The 15,066-nt window shown below is 49.5% G+C and overlaps 1 pseudogene; it reads left to right on the plus strand.

Moving 5' to 3' along the window:
- Positions 1-1,883: 1,883 nt before the first annotated feature.
- Positions 1,884-14,176, plus strand: LOC123596911 (annotated as a pseudogene).
- The last annotated feature ends 890 nt before the right edge of the window (positions 14,177-15,066 follow it).

A 15,066-nucleotide genomic window follows, 5' to 3' on the forward strand; every position in this document is an offset into this window, starting at 1 on the left:
GCTTGGCCTTCCAAAATGGGCCCTGGGGCATGATTACAGGACCACTGCCTGGAGAAGCAAGTCCAAGCCCCCTTGATGGGGCATTTGGGGACTTCCTTGACATTACCCTTATTTTATTCTCCCATCTTATTTCTGGCCACTCCTTGCTTTATATTTCATGCCCCAAAGTCTAAAATAACCTGAGCTGTCTCTGCTCATGCTGTTGCTTGTGCGTGGAATACCTTTGCACCAGCTGCCTCTGACCCAGTCTTCAGAATTCACCTGTGATGGCATCTCCTCTGATGCCTCTGGGCCCCCACAGTGCCCTTGATGTGCCTACATCTGAGACATTCCCTCTCTCTGCTGAAATTCCTCCTGTGTCTGTTACCCCCGCTAAGCTGTAAACTTCCCAAGGGCAGGAATCTTTGCAATCTCTGAAACCTCTGTCCCCATTCCCCTCTCCCAGCTCCTGGCTTAACTGATGCAATTGTTTGAACTTTATCAGGCATCAGTTTAGAATTCAAAGGATCCTTTCTAAAAAGCCAGTTTCAGAAAAGAAGGGAGGAGTTCTTAATAAAGGGAGGGAGCTGATACCCGAGAGGAGAGAAGACAGTAGCTGGGGACCGAGGGAGTCGAGGGGGGTCGGGTCAGGAACACCTCAGAGTCACTGACAGTTGATATCAGGCCTTGGGCTTGAGTACTTGGCCCCACTGCTGCTGAGTTGAATTAGTGGTGGGTAGCTGAGAAGATGTCCCCTGGCCTGCGTGCATAGCAGGGCCTCTCCAGGAGCCCTGGAGGCTTCTGATTACTCCTGAGATGCTTCGGGTCTCCAGGGACTCTAACCAACATAATGGCCTTTGAAAAGGGGGACAGCTGAGCCAGGAAAGTTAGTTCAAGTCCCTGGGGGATGATGATGGCTTGGTTAAGGACTCCTTCAGTTCCGTCTGAAGGAAGAAATGTCTCATTAGAATCATTTGCTCGTAGTTGAGGAAGGAAAGATGGATCTTGTATTACGAGAACCAGATGGATTCTAGGCCTCGTTTTAAAACATTGAACACTCTCCACCTGGGTGTTCTCCACAGACAAAAGGAGCCAGCAATGCCTGCCTTCTCCCCTTCACAGACACACTTCAGGAACAGGTGGAACCGGCTCTGGTACTTGCTGGCTCTGTGACCTTGAGCGAGGTCTTTAAACTTTCCAGGCCTCAGTTTTCCTCATGTATAAAATGGGGACACTAATTGGATCCTACTTCATTAAAACAATGTTGTTTTTTTTTTAATTTTTTTTTTAATTTTTTTTTTTCCAACGTTTTTATTTTATTTTTGGGACAGAGAGAGACAGAGCATGAACGGGGGAGGGGCAGAGAGAGAGGGAGACACAGAATCGGAAACAGGCTCCAGGCTCCGAGCCACCAGTCCAGAGCCCGACGCGGGGCTCGAACTCCCGGACCGCGAGATCGTGACCTGGCTGAAGTCGGACGCCCAACCGACTGCGCCACCCAGGCGCCCCCAAAACAATGTTTTTTTTAATCTTTATTTGTTTTTGAGAGACAGAGTGTGAGCAGGGGAGAAGCAGAGAGAGAGGGAGACACAAAATCCAAAGCAGGCTCCGGGCTCTGAGCTGTCAGCACGGAGTCCAACGCGGGGCTCGAACCCACGAACCGTGAGATCATGACCCGGGCGGAAGTCGGATGCCCAACCAACAGCCACCCAGGCGTTCCTATCCTACTTCATTTAATCAAGGAGATAATCCATAGAAAAAGTTCTTAATACAGGGCCTGATGCGAGTAAGCACTCCATGAAAATTAGCTAAAATGATTACTGCTAACACGGAGTCCTTTGGAAACGCTTAATTGAGGATAAAACAGCTGAACTACCAAGAGGCAAGGTGTCATACTTGAAGCCATGAACCAGCAGCCTCAGCATCGTGGGGAGCTCATTAGCAATGCAGAGTTTGGGGCCCTGCCCCAGAGTCTGAACCTGCAGTTTAACCAGATTCCCCAGGTGACTCACATGCAGGTTAAGACTCTGGAAGAGCTGAGGCAGAAGCATGGACATTTCTACCACTTGCTCATTGTGTCTTTTGGGCACGTTCCTTTTCTTCCTTGTGTTTGTCATCTGCAAATCCCTACCTTGTAGGGTCGAGGTGGTGCTCGCAAGACCGTCTGTGCCCAGAGCCCAGGATGGCTCGTGCACTTTGTAAGTGCTCTTCAGGGTTTGCTGTCCCTGCTCCCCAGCCCCGGGGGCCCGCTCCTGAGCCAGGACTCAGCAGGAGCCAGACTGCCAGGCTCAGTCACTAGCTCCCACACCCGGAGCAAGTTCTGCCTGCGCAGCCTAGGTGGTCACTTCGCTGTTCCAAGTCTCCATTTCCCGTGTGTTAACATTGTAACAATGACTGTGCCTTAGCTCTTGGGGACGCTGAAGCATTGAGCAAGGTGTGCCGCAAGGGGCCAGGCCGAGGCTAGTGCTGCAGGCACATCTCAGCTTTATCGATGGGTGTGCATTGATTAGAGGCCACACTTCAGGCTCAGGTGTGTCCCTGTCCTACGGGAGGTCTGTGCCTTCTGCTGTCCAACCAACAGGTGCGGGACCTCCCTGGGCTAGAACTCAAGAACCAAGGAGGATGGGATGTACACCCTTAGAGGCAAAGGAGGGATGGAAGGCAGGCTGGGCCAAAGGAGTAAACCAGCCTAACTCCTCCCCAGGACACTCACCTGATTCCCCGCTAGACCTTAGCCCTGTGAGGGTAGGGCCACTTCTGTCTAGCTCACCATCAAGTTTATGGAGTGTCTAGTGTTTTGCCTGCCACATAATAGGTGCATATGCTAGGTGTTGTGTAAGTAATTAAAATAAGAATACTATAGTTATAAGTGCGGTGGCCAAGGGGAACCCCTTCCCTGTCCTCTGTCTTTCCTGGGCAGCCAAGCTGCCATATTAAGACTGACGGGAAGACCAGCATCTCATTGCTGCCTTTATCTAACACCCTCTTACAGATCCTCATGGTGACTCTGCTGTCACCATGAGAAGCATGTGCTTTAAAGGTAGGAACAGTCTGCCCAGTCCCCAGCGGGGTTTTTTCTGTGAGGTTAGTGGACAATCCCTCATCTGTTTCAGCTAAATTTGAGTGGTGGGTGGGCAGAATCCATTGCTTGGAGAAGAATCTTGTGCTTAAGTTTGGTTCCAAGTCCTGAAGGGACCATAACTCGTGAAGTTATCCAATTTAAGTGGATATGCTGTACTTTAAGAGCACTGGGTCACACGAAGTGAAATGATAAAGGTAAAACTCTGTTACAACTAATGCCACCGAAGGATGGCCTCCTGGTAACAAACTGTTGGCCTTGGTGTTTTTCTCCACAATAGTCGCGGGTGCTATTTTGAGGCTGGTCTTTGGAGAAGGGGAAGAGCAGCCCATGAGGGTGAGGGAAGATGGTGGAAGGAAGGGAGGGCCTGGAAAAACTGAGGGAAAGGTGGCTCAGGTCCTGCTGAGGAGCAAATGAGGACCTGCCTAGACCTCCTCAGGGCCTGGAGGTTTACTTAGATTGAGGAGAGAATGATCCCTTTGGGGGGAAGGATGAAGAGGAGATTGGAAGGCTGAGGGTCAAGGTGATGAGTTGCATTTTCAGTGCCCTGGAGGCGGGAAGGTATAGACTGGTAACTGGTACCAAAGTTTGGGTGTTGTCTCTCCGAAACCCGACATTCTCAGCAGAAGTTACCCATCCGAGGTGGGCAGAGAAGACTGGCAGGCCTTTTTCTTCATCTTCTCTTTTTGTCAGCTCAAAGGTGATTTAAGAGTTTTCTCTCTCCTGTTGGCGTGAGAAAAGGAGGGGATGAGCCACGGCCACCCACACCCTCGGCCGTGCAGGTCTGCGAAGCAGGCTGCGGGAAGGAGTGGACCCTGGGGAGGGGCCGCTGCTCCAAGGCCTGTCTTTCTGAGTCAGAGGGACACCTGCCCTTTCTGGGACACAGCAGAGCCGAGACTAATGTGAGTGCCAAGGCTGTCGTTTTGTCAGGAGAAGGGCCCTGGGGGTGGGGGGTGCTGGGGCTGTCAGCTCCTTCTGACCCCCTCCCAGAGGGACTCCCTCTCTTGGGGAGGAGGTAGTGTATGCAAGGCGATTTAAGGAGTGACCTGAAGGGTGCAAGCTATTTAAAGTCATTTAGTGCTGCTCAGTGGGTTTCTTTCCTACTGCTGCCCGCAGACCTTCAACCTGGGTTAAGTTCCTGCGCACGCACACACAGACACACACGCACGCGCGCGCGCACACACACACACACACACACACACACACACACACACACAGATGCAAGCATCCCCTCAGTCTGGGTCTGAGACGAGCCCCTGAGAGCCCTTCCTTCTTTCATCTGAGTCCTGGAGTGGGAGGGAGACAAAGCCAATCTCAGCCCCTTCCTGAAATCAGCCCGCTCGGTCGTGTGGAGGTGATCAGATGGAACAGCCATCTGAAAGGCTTTGAAAAAGCGAAGCATGAGACTGCTGCACGCTTCTACTCTGCTGTTTACCTTGTGGTCAGGAGAAGACAGAAATGCCGCTCCCAAAAGCAGGGCCGATCTCTTTGTCTCTCTTTTCCCATCTTCCCCTTAACCCACATGAAGCCATCCCAGAAACTCCGCCCAGCCAGCCTTGGACCCAGACACGAGGGAAGGGGTGGGGGTGGACGTAAGGGCATGTGCCTGACCCCATCTTCTGCCCTTTTCCCTCGTTTGGGTTTTGGCATCAGCTGGTTTCCATTCTAGTTCCTGTTCTTCAGGGATATGATTTCGTGCTCATTCTCACATACTGCAAGGCAAACCTGAGTGAGAGAATGGTCAAATGAAAAGAAGCTCTTGAATCCAAGAGAGGAAAAAGGTGGGCAGAGGAGGGGTGTCAGGGGCGTGCCTTCAAGTCCACCCTCCACATTCTCCAACTACTTGATCCAAGTGCCTGGTCCAAATCTAGAGTTAAAAGTATTCAATACAAAAAAATTGGGGGGGGGGGGTGGTGCCTGGCTGGCTCCGTCCATAGTGAGGCTCTTCATCTCACAGTTGTGAGTTCGAGCCCCATGTTGGGTGCAGAGATTGCTTAAAAAGAAAATCTTGGAAAATTCTTTATTCTGAGATTATGACTTTTTTGCTTCTTGGTGTTAAAGTTCATTTTTTTCCCCCATAAAATGAAGATCGTAAGTGATTTTAAAAACTATTCCTAGCTAGCAAAATAAGATATTGGCAACCTCATGTCAGTCAGTCCCTAGGAAAAAAATTGTTTTAAGTTTTTATGTGACATCCCAAAGTCTGGGAACCACTGGTTTCGAACATTGTCCACCCCAGATGGCTTGGCCAGAGTGACCTTTCACATTTCTGACACGGTGCCCACAGGGAACACCTGCGCAATCCAGCATCTTTTCGTGACAGGCAGGGAAGTGATGGAGCAAACTCTTTCTGACGTCATGGATTCTAGGATAATATAAGTCTTATTTTCCATTGGCATCCTTGCACCACAGAAAAATGATTAGAAAAAATGCACCATGATTTTGGCAGCAATGAAACAATGGCTGCATTTCCATTTTTGAGAGTTATGTGCATAGAGCAGCTGAACTACACTTCTCCATTAGAACCTGTTTTTAATTAGCTGTGGATCTCTACTGCTTCCTGATTCTGTTGAATTGAATTAAATTGAACAAATATGCATTTGGATACTAACTGGACCCGTGCAGAATGAGGAAAACTGCGTGGATCAGATGTGGCTGCTGCTTTCAAAGAAGTTCCAATCCAGTAGCATGATATGAAAAGAAGCTGCTTGATAATGGGAAGAAGAGGGGAGAGGCATGAGAAGACTCAATCTTAGGGTGGGAATTGGGGGAAGTTCAGAGGAGACAGAGGTCATAGTTGACAGGGGACCAGAAAAAGCATGATGAGAAAGGTGGCATCTTGATGGACCAGCCCTTGTGAGCAATTTGGGGGCAGTAACTGTTAATTACCCTAGCATCCCTAGTAACTGGCGCCCAGTAAGTACTCAATAAATGTTTGAAGAATTAATTAAATATTAATGGCAGTGGGTGTTCTGGCTAAAATAAAGAGTTGCTAAGTACCGTGCTTTTCTCAGACTTAAAATATTTGGGAACAGCTCTTCGTTCAAGCAAGTTTTATGTGTATTGAGGGATGATTTTCCAGGTTTTAATTCAGTGGCTGCAGTACTTACTTTTCAGCACAAGAGGGAGCTGCTGCCTAGTTTATTTAACTGAAATAGCATTTCTCTAGATTTGCCCCTATCTTCTTAAGTTACCGTGTAGTATATTGTGCCATTTAACCACCCTCCCCCAAATACCCTACCAACCAAAAAATCCTATCACAATACAATACAGTTATTATCAGTGGTGCGTTATTTTCTGAAAGGAATTTCTCCTCAATTACATGATTAGTGGGGGGGGGGGGGGGGGGGGGAAGTAACATTTAAAATGTGTTATGAACAAGATACCTCAGACCAAGCTGGAAAGTTCTTCAGAACCCTAAGTAAACTCAGCACTTTCCGGTATCGGCAGTTCTGCTTATAATCATGCCTGAGGGCCCCATATGTAGACCACAAATCTGAGGTAACAGATATTTGCAGGTGCCCAAGTTTTCCTGAGGGTCAAAGTCTAGCTGAGATGTTGGCCGAGTCCTGGCCTTCAAACTTGGTATGTACATTTTCTGTTGCCAAGAGGTGCAAAGGACAGACTATGAGGTAGCCTAAATCCAGGTGTATATCTTGAATAAGAACACATGATATTGAGAGTTATCAGAACTTAGGGGACAGCTAGCAAGTAATGACAATTTTGAAGGAGTTTTTGCTAAAGGATGTGCTGCAGAATTTTCCCCATGGCACATTTAAAAAACAAAAACCGAAAAACTTGAATTACCAAAACCGAATCCACATGGTACTTTTCAGAGACAGCATTTCTATCAAATACAGTGTGTGCTGTTATCTGAAAACAGCCCCTCTGTAAATGACAGGGCATAGATAGTTTAATGCGGGAGGTGGTATTATGAAGGTAAACAGAGATCAGTGTGTTTTTAGCTGTCGGAGAATAAAATGACTTAAAGGGAAGGAGCATTTGCTCAATTCATGAGCAGGTTTTCCCGCTGCTGAATTTCATCTTAAAGAAAGAAAACAAGCCATTGGTCTTTCCAGAACTATTTCATTGCTTATGATTCTTTTTGGAACAGGAAGTCCTAGCTCTCCGCCATCACCAATAGCCAGACTCTCCCATCTCTGAATGCCGTGTTTGTGTGTCCCCTTCTCCCTGTACTGTGGGTCCACACTGTTCACTTCTGGGGGGTGAGGATCAGGGCTTCCAGACTTTTGTGTCGCCGACGCAGCGACACAAAGGTCCAAGGTCAGCAGGGGACAATTCATTTGTGTTTAGAAAAAAAATCACAGCCACGGGTGATTGATAAAGGAGGAAGAAACGGGGTCTTCATACTTAAAGGTTGTGTCTGTGGCTTGTTTTTGGTTGGTTGGTTGGTTGTTAAATCTTAATGCTCCAGCAAAGAGGTAGCAGGAATGGTGAGGGACCTGGACTCAGGCACCTTGGGTTCAAGTGGCAGCTCGGTGACCGTGGGCAAGATTCCTGCCCCTCAGCGTCTCCACTTCTTCATGAGTAACGTGGCATGATGCCGCTGCTGGAAACTTACCATGTTGGACTTATTGTGTATAAAGGACCCCAAACAGTGACTGGCACATAGTAATGTCATAAACGCTATTAGTAATTATAAAGTAGAATAATTATATTTACTGACAAATAGTCAAGATATACTTTGATTTATTAAAAGCCAAGGAGATGGGTTGATGAGAATGTTCTGCAATTGTATATCTGGAATTGATGGTCACAGAGCCTCATGAATATACTAAAAACCACTGAATTGTACACTTTCAAATAGTGAATTTTATGGTGTGTGAATTATATCTCAGTAAAAAAATGTAATAAAGGCAAATTCAATAAATATTTGTACTCAACTGTCTCCTGGGTTTGGTGGAGGAAATACCGCATTTCAGGACATAGCCTCTGCCCCGGAGGGTGTTACTTCAGGGGCACCTCCAGAGCATTGGCCACTTTTCCTAGCACCCTGGAGAAGACGTTGCTATCCAGTTTTTACTCTGAGACTCAGAAGGGTTAAGTAACTTGCCCAAGGTCCCACAGGAAGTATGGGTAGCAGGAACCCAACTACCTTCTTCAGGTAGGGGCAGTCTTATTGAGGACAGACGATTTACATCCATACAGTAATTAGGGAAGCAGACATCACGGGAGATCATCAGGCCCCTTATATGTGATGAGGAAAATAAAGGAGAGCATAGGTCTTGACCAGCCGGAAGACGGGGGTGGGGGGTGTAGGTTCCTGGAAGCAAAGGCCTATGAGAAAGGGCCTTTACAGGTGGATTTGGTGTTAGTGATGCAGATCAGTTGCAGGGCGGGTAGATGTCCTTAGAGATGTGTAGGAAGGGCTCATAGATCTGTTTTTCCTGGAACTAATGTATATGCTCATGCCGAAAAGTCTTATGGTGTGCATATTCACAAACATGCGTATATATAGAAATTCATAGGCGTTGTGTGGGCTAGTTATACCAGGGCAGGATGTTAGAGAGTGAGGGCAATCTAAAGACAATTTAGGTTGCTAAACCTTTCACTTCCTTATCTCCTAATTGATTAATCAAATTTTTTGAGCACGTACCCAATACCTGAGAATATAAACATAAATAAAATACCTTTTGGTATTTTGTTTGGGAGGATTCCAAGGTAGGAGTTGATAGCAGACAGGTATGCAAGAAAATACTATAAAGTGGTAAGTGGTTATCTAGCAAAAAGCTAGGAAAGGGAATGGAACCATAGGCTGAAAAGCCCTTTATCAAACGGATGTTCAAGAAATAAAGGTCGTGTGGGGCGCCTGAGTGGCTCAGTCGGTTAAGCATCTGACTCTTCATCTGGGCTTGGGTCATGATCTTACAGTTCATGAGTTCAAGCCCCAAGTCGGGCTCCTCGCTGACAGCATGGAGCCTGCTTGGGATTCTGTCTCTCTCCCTCTCTCTCTGTTCCTCCCCACTCACGGTCTCTCTCAAACTAAAATCAATAAGTTATACATATATATAAAGGTTGTTCAAGAGGTTTATTTTCCCGACTAAAAAATACACTCTGTTACAAAGTACTGTAGGAGGGTCTTTGCTGGCTGATAAAGCGAGAAGAAAGATTTGGGGAAGAGGTGCTCAAACAGCACTCTCCCCTCACGGTAGGCTCCCTGGGTGCTGAGTGGCCACTTGCCTCAAAGTGGGGTTTAAATTTGAAGTGGGGCAATTCCCCTGTTCTACCCTGTCCTTCCTTCCTGAAGGAAAATGTGCTGGGGGTTGGTTCAAGGAGGGAGCTAGGAGCCTTACGGATGTTGGTGGAGAGAGGTGTTAACATTCCTCCAAGAGGCAACTCATTTCTCTATCAGTGCCCTGTTTTCACCCAGCCCTCACCCAGGGACCATTTTCAAGGTTAAGAAAGGGGCAGTTTGTGATTAAAAAAAAAAAAACAAACACTTTTTATTGTGGTGAAATCTGCACAAAATGTATCACTTTAACCATCATACAGTATACAATTCAGCAGCCCTAAGTATGTCTGCAAGTCTGTGCAATCATCCCTCCTCTCTGTTTCCCAAACTTTCCATTATGCCAAACTGAAACTTTGTACCATTAGATAATAATTCACCCTTCCCCCCTGCCCCTGTTCTAACCACTGGCCTACTTTCTGACACTATAGATTTGCCTATTCTAAGCATCTCATAAATGGAATCAATCCTACAATATTTGTTCGTTTGCATCTGGCTTATTTCACTTAGCACCATGTTATCAAGGCTCGTGTACATTGAAGCATGTGTCAGAATTTCATTCCTTTTCAAGGCTGAGTAGTATTCCATTGTGTGTATATACATTTTGCTTATCCGTTCATCATTGATGGACATTTGAGTTGTTTCCACCTTTTGACTATTGGGAATAGTGAACATTGGTGTACAGGTCCCTGCTTGAAATTCCTTCGGGTTTATACCTACAAGTGGAATTGCTGGGTAATATGGTAATTCGATTTAGCTTTTTGGGGAACCACCAAACTGATTTCCACAGCAGCTGCACCATTTTACATTATCAATAGCAATGTAGCAATGTGCAAGGGTTCCAATTTTTTTTAATGTTTTATTTTTATTTTTGAGAGAGCGAGAGCGCATATGTGAGTAGGGGAGGGGCAGAGAGAGAGGGAGACAGAAGATCTGAAGCAGGATCCAGGCTCTCTGCTGACAGCAGGCAGCCTGATATGGGGCTTGAACTCCCAAAGCGAGATCATGTCCTGAGCTGAAGTCAGATGCTAACCGCTAACCGACTAAGCCACTCAGGAGCCCCAAGGGTTCCAATTTCTTCATGTCCTTGTCAACAGCCACCACAGAAGAGTGTGAACTCCTGAACTCGAGATGAAAAAAGTCAAGTACTGTTTCTGTTTTGTTTCTGTTTTTTTACTCCACTCCCTTCCCAGCTTTGCTTTTTAGCAAAACTTTTATCTTGGAGCAATTTTGGATTTCCAGAAAAGTTGCAAAGACAGATGTCTGAGTCTGTTCAAGCTGCTGTAACAAAATACCACAGACTGCGTGGCTTATAAACCACAGAAATTTGTTCCTCACAATTCTGGAGGCTGGGAGTCCAAGATCAGGGTGCTGGCGTCCCTGGGTCCCAGGGAGGACCCTCGTTAGAGTTGCAGAATGCAGGCTTCCTGCTGCGTTACCATGGAAGAAGGGGTGGGCTGGCTCCCTGGGGCCTCTTCCACAAGGTCATTAGTGTCATTAGTGTCATTCAGGAGTGCTCCACGCTGGTGACTGAGCGCCTCCCAAAGGCCCCACCTCCTCATACCATCACATTGGGGATTAGGTTTCCAACATGAGTTTGGGCGAGACACGAACATTCAGACCATAGCAATAGAACCGAAAGCTCCCAAATGCCCTTCACCCAGCACCCCTCAATGTTCACGTAGCCACGGTACGTGAAGACTGGTACGACGCTCTTAACTAAATACTAGACTTTATTCAGATTTCACCTCCTTTCTACTAAGGTCCTTTTCCTGTTCCAGAACTCAAGTCCAGAACGTGCTACGCTGCAGTGAGCCGCTCTGCTTTGTATTTGCTGAGACACTTTCCTCTCTGAGCCTCAGTTTTCTCACGTGTCCAGTGGGGACAACTTTAGTGTGACCTCTACCTCACAGGGTGCAGTGAGGATTGGAGGGGGTGGGGGAGGCGAGGGTGTTTGTGGGCCTTGAAGCTTCCTGCCAATGTAAAGGGTCGTTACTGAAGCCTGCAGTGTCCTCTCCCCACCACTGGCCACCCTGCAGCCTGCACTAGATCTGGGACTCTTGCTGACTCACTGCCATGGGCTGTGGGGAGGAGGCTTTCCCACTAGGCCTGCCCTGGCCGGGGCACTCCTGGTGCTCCAGGCCCTGTAGGCTGATTGGGGGGCGGACATTGCCTGGCTGACCAAGGGTTTTGATGGGGTTCCTCCCACGAATGCTTCCCGTGTGTTCCGGAAGCTCCCCTGGGTGCCGGTAGCTTCAAGCTTTGAGGGGGAGGAGGCTGGAAGTTATAGATGCTGCTCTCTCCCGGGCATTTGAAATGACCAGTGCAGTTTCAGCAGGCCACAGAGGCAGGACAAACCATGGGTTGGCTCAGCTGCTTTCGATTCCCTCCTGGTTGGAGTAGGGGAGGGGTGGCGGGTTGAGGTGCAGGGGTGAAGCGTTGAGTCTCTTTTGGGAGGTGGCGGGAGTCTAGCTCGCCTTGTTCTCTCCACTTGTAGCTTCCTCTGGGGTTTCCTGGAAGGATTTCCCATCCGCCCACAGCCTCTCTCTGCCGCACTGCTTCCTGGTTTGTGCTTATAGCTGACTAGTGGCCCCCAAAGCTGTGTCTAAGTCCTAATCCCTAATACCTGTGAATGTGACGTTATTTGGAAATAGGGTCTTTGCAGTTGTAACTACGTTAAGGACCTTATAATAAGATCATTCTAGGTTTAGGGTAGGCCCTAAATCCAATGACAGGTGTTCTTATAAAGTTTTTATTTATTTTGAGAGATGAAGAGAACGCGAGCAGAGAAGGGGCAGAGAGAGAGAGAGAGGAAGAGGGAGAATCCCAGACGGGACAAAGCCTGACACGGGGCTTGAACTCATGAACCGTGAGATCGTGACCTGAGCCAAAACCAAGAGTTGGACACTTAACCGACTGAGCCACCCAGGTGCCGCTGCAGGTGTTCTTATAAAGGACAGGAAAGGAGAGGACGCTGAGAAGAAGGCATGTGAGGACGGAAGCACAGGGTGGGGTTATGCTGCCACAAGCCAAGGGTCCCCAAGGGCTGCCAGCAGCCAGCAGAAGCTACAAGTGAGGCACGGAACCGATCGCCCTCAGAACCTCCAGAAGGAACCAGCCTGTTAACACCCTAATTTTGGACTTCTGGCCTTGTCTGAGCTCAGGCTGCCATAACTAGATACCACAGAATGGGTGGCTTAACCAACAGAAATTTATCTTCTCACAGTCCTGGAGGCTGGAAATCTGGATTCTGGCATGGCCGGGTTTGGGTGAGGGCCCTCTTCCTGACTTGCCGACGGCCATCTTCTCACCGTGCCCTCACAAGGCAGCGAGCAGAGAGAGACAGCAAGTGTTTCTCCTTAGAAAGTACTCATCTTGGGGCACCAGGGCAGCTCAGTCTGCTGAGTGCCCGACTCTTGATTTTTGGCTCAGCTCCGTGATCCCAGGGTCGTGAGATCGAGCTCCCTGTCAAGCTCTGTGCTGACCGTGGAGCCTGCTTAGGATTCTCTCTCCCCCTGTCTCTCTGCCCCCTCCGCTGCTCATGTGCTCTCTCTCTCTCTCTCTGAAATAAAAAGTAAATAATAAATAAAGTTTAAAAAATCAATATTCTTAAAAAAAAAAAAAAAGGCACTAATCCTGTTGTAGGGATCCCACTCTCATGACTTCACCTAAACCTAAACTCCCAAAAGCCCCACCTTCAAATACCATCCCATTGGGGTTCAGGGCTTCAGTGTATAAATTTTAGGGGGACACGCTTCAGTTCACGACAGGCCTCCAGAACTGGGAGAGAATAAGTTTCTGTTGTTTGAAGCCACCCAGCTGGCGGCACGTGTTTGTGCAGCCTTGGGGCACTGAGGCAAGGCTCTTCCCCGCTCCTCTAGGCCGCCTCCTTGCTGAAACGCCAATCCAAAAGAAGACGTAGGGGCCACGGTCGGGGGACTACGGCCGGGGCACCGGCTCGGGAAGGCTGTGGATGCGCATGAATGGTGTGACAGCGGCCTGGGCTGTCGGGGTCCGGACTCTGTGACTCTGGGAGCACCAGCGCGGGGCGGAGGCGGGCCGGGGCTGTTGTGGGCACCGCTCACCCTTGGCTGTGCCCCTGAAGATGGGGACCGGCACCGCGCTCGGAGGTGATTCATCACCACGAGCCTTTCCCGGATTTCCTGCTGGGCTTTGCAGCTGGCACCGAGTCTCTGCACCTGCAGGACGAGCTGGGCCAAGCAGCCCGGCACTTGGCAGACAGCCTGGGGAGGCGTCCATGGTGCAGAGGTTGTGTGTGGCACGCACTGGGTTGCATGGCAGAGCGTGGGCCGCACGGTGCCGGTCCAGCCCCCACTGGGTGCCCCGAGGAGCCCCTGACCCCTACCTCCCGCGGGCCCCAAACACACCCCCAACACCGACCCAAGAACCAGCCCGGAGAAGTTAGAGGAAACTGAGGAGGACCGGAAGCTGCAGTTGCGGGTTGAAAATTACCAGGACCCCCGCCCACTCCACGTGGCCACCATCCTCGAAGAGGTAGACTTGGTCTGGCCGTTCCAGGAGTCCCCAGCCGACCTCAGCAAACCAGAGCCCGTGTGCAGCCTGCACTTGGCAATGGAGGTCCACGCGGCTGACTTGCTGGAGATTCTCCTGAGGGAAGGCTCAGACCCCGCTGTCGCCATGTCTGTGGCTGTATGCCTTGGGGCGGCACCACTGTCTGGCCCCACCCCATCCTCTCCGGCCTCCTCCGCACACACGGAGCCCCTGAGCCCGAGGACGAGGGCAGCAAGCCTGGCTCCTGCAGCAGTGGCGACAGCGACAGTGACAGTGGGGATGAGGGTGTGAGTCAGGAGGAAAGACGGGGTGGCCTGGCTGGGGGGTCAGGGTAGACCAGCAGGCAGGAAAGGGAGAAGAGCTCCGGGGCAGAGTGTTGAGACTGACCTTGGGCTGCCACAGTTGCAGCACTCGGGCTGCAGTCAGGACAGACCTAGGCAGGGGTAGTGGGAAGAAATTAAGGCAATGGCAGAGCTGGGACCCAGGCAGAAGTGCAGAAAAGAGCATGGTTGTGGTGACTGGTAAACACAAGCAGTGGTAGGGGGCAGTGTGGGGTGACCTTGGGGGTCAAGAATTGGAGAACCTGGGCTGTAGGAAGATAACCTCGGGCAGCAGTGATCAGACCATGGATGTTGGTGGGGAAAGACCTTAGCTAGCAGCGAGGAGGTTTGCGTGGAAAACCCAGGAAGCAGAGACACTCCCTTGGGCAAAGGACAGCATTGAGTGATGGGGCTTGAGGAATTTGGGTAGACGCAGGGCGGGGGGTGGGGGGGGGCAGGGAGAGACCGCAGGTGGCTGTGGCTGCCCAAGAACTGGCATGGAGCTAGAGCTCAAGCAGCAGCTGTGGTGAGAAACGACCTTGAACATGGTGGTTTGAGAACCAGGAGCAGGGAACTCAGGCTTGAAGGCAAGACTGGCGTAAAAAGTTGGGCAGCGGGCAAGGGTGGCATCGTGGTCCCCAGTGGCTGGAGCCAGCACAGCTACCTCCTGACAGACTCAAAAACTCTCCTGGATGACGCCGTCTGATTGGTTTAAACGTTAACATAATTTCTAATTTTTCAAAACTTGCGGTTCTACACAAAACAAAACTCCCAGTTGTGACAACCAGGGGCAGAAAAAGAGACCGCTTAGAGATCTGAATTCTGAAGCGTTTCTGTTTGCACCGGCAGTCATAAATGCACCCCCATCCACACTTACCTGCCTGTGTTGTGGTTCCAGGATGCTC

This window comes from Leopardus geoffroyi, chromosome C1 (assembly GCF_018350155.1).
Source record: "Leopardus geoffroyi isolate Oge1 chromosome C1, O.geoffroyi_Oge1_pat1.0, whole genome shotgun sequence".
In the NCBI taxonomy this organism is placed as follows: domain Eukaryota; kingdom Metazoa; phylum Chordata; class Mammalia; order Carnivora; family Felidae; genus Leopardus; species Leopardus geoffroyi.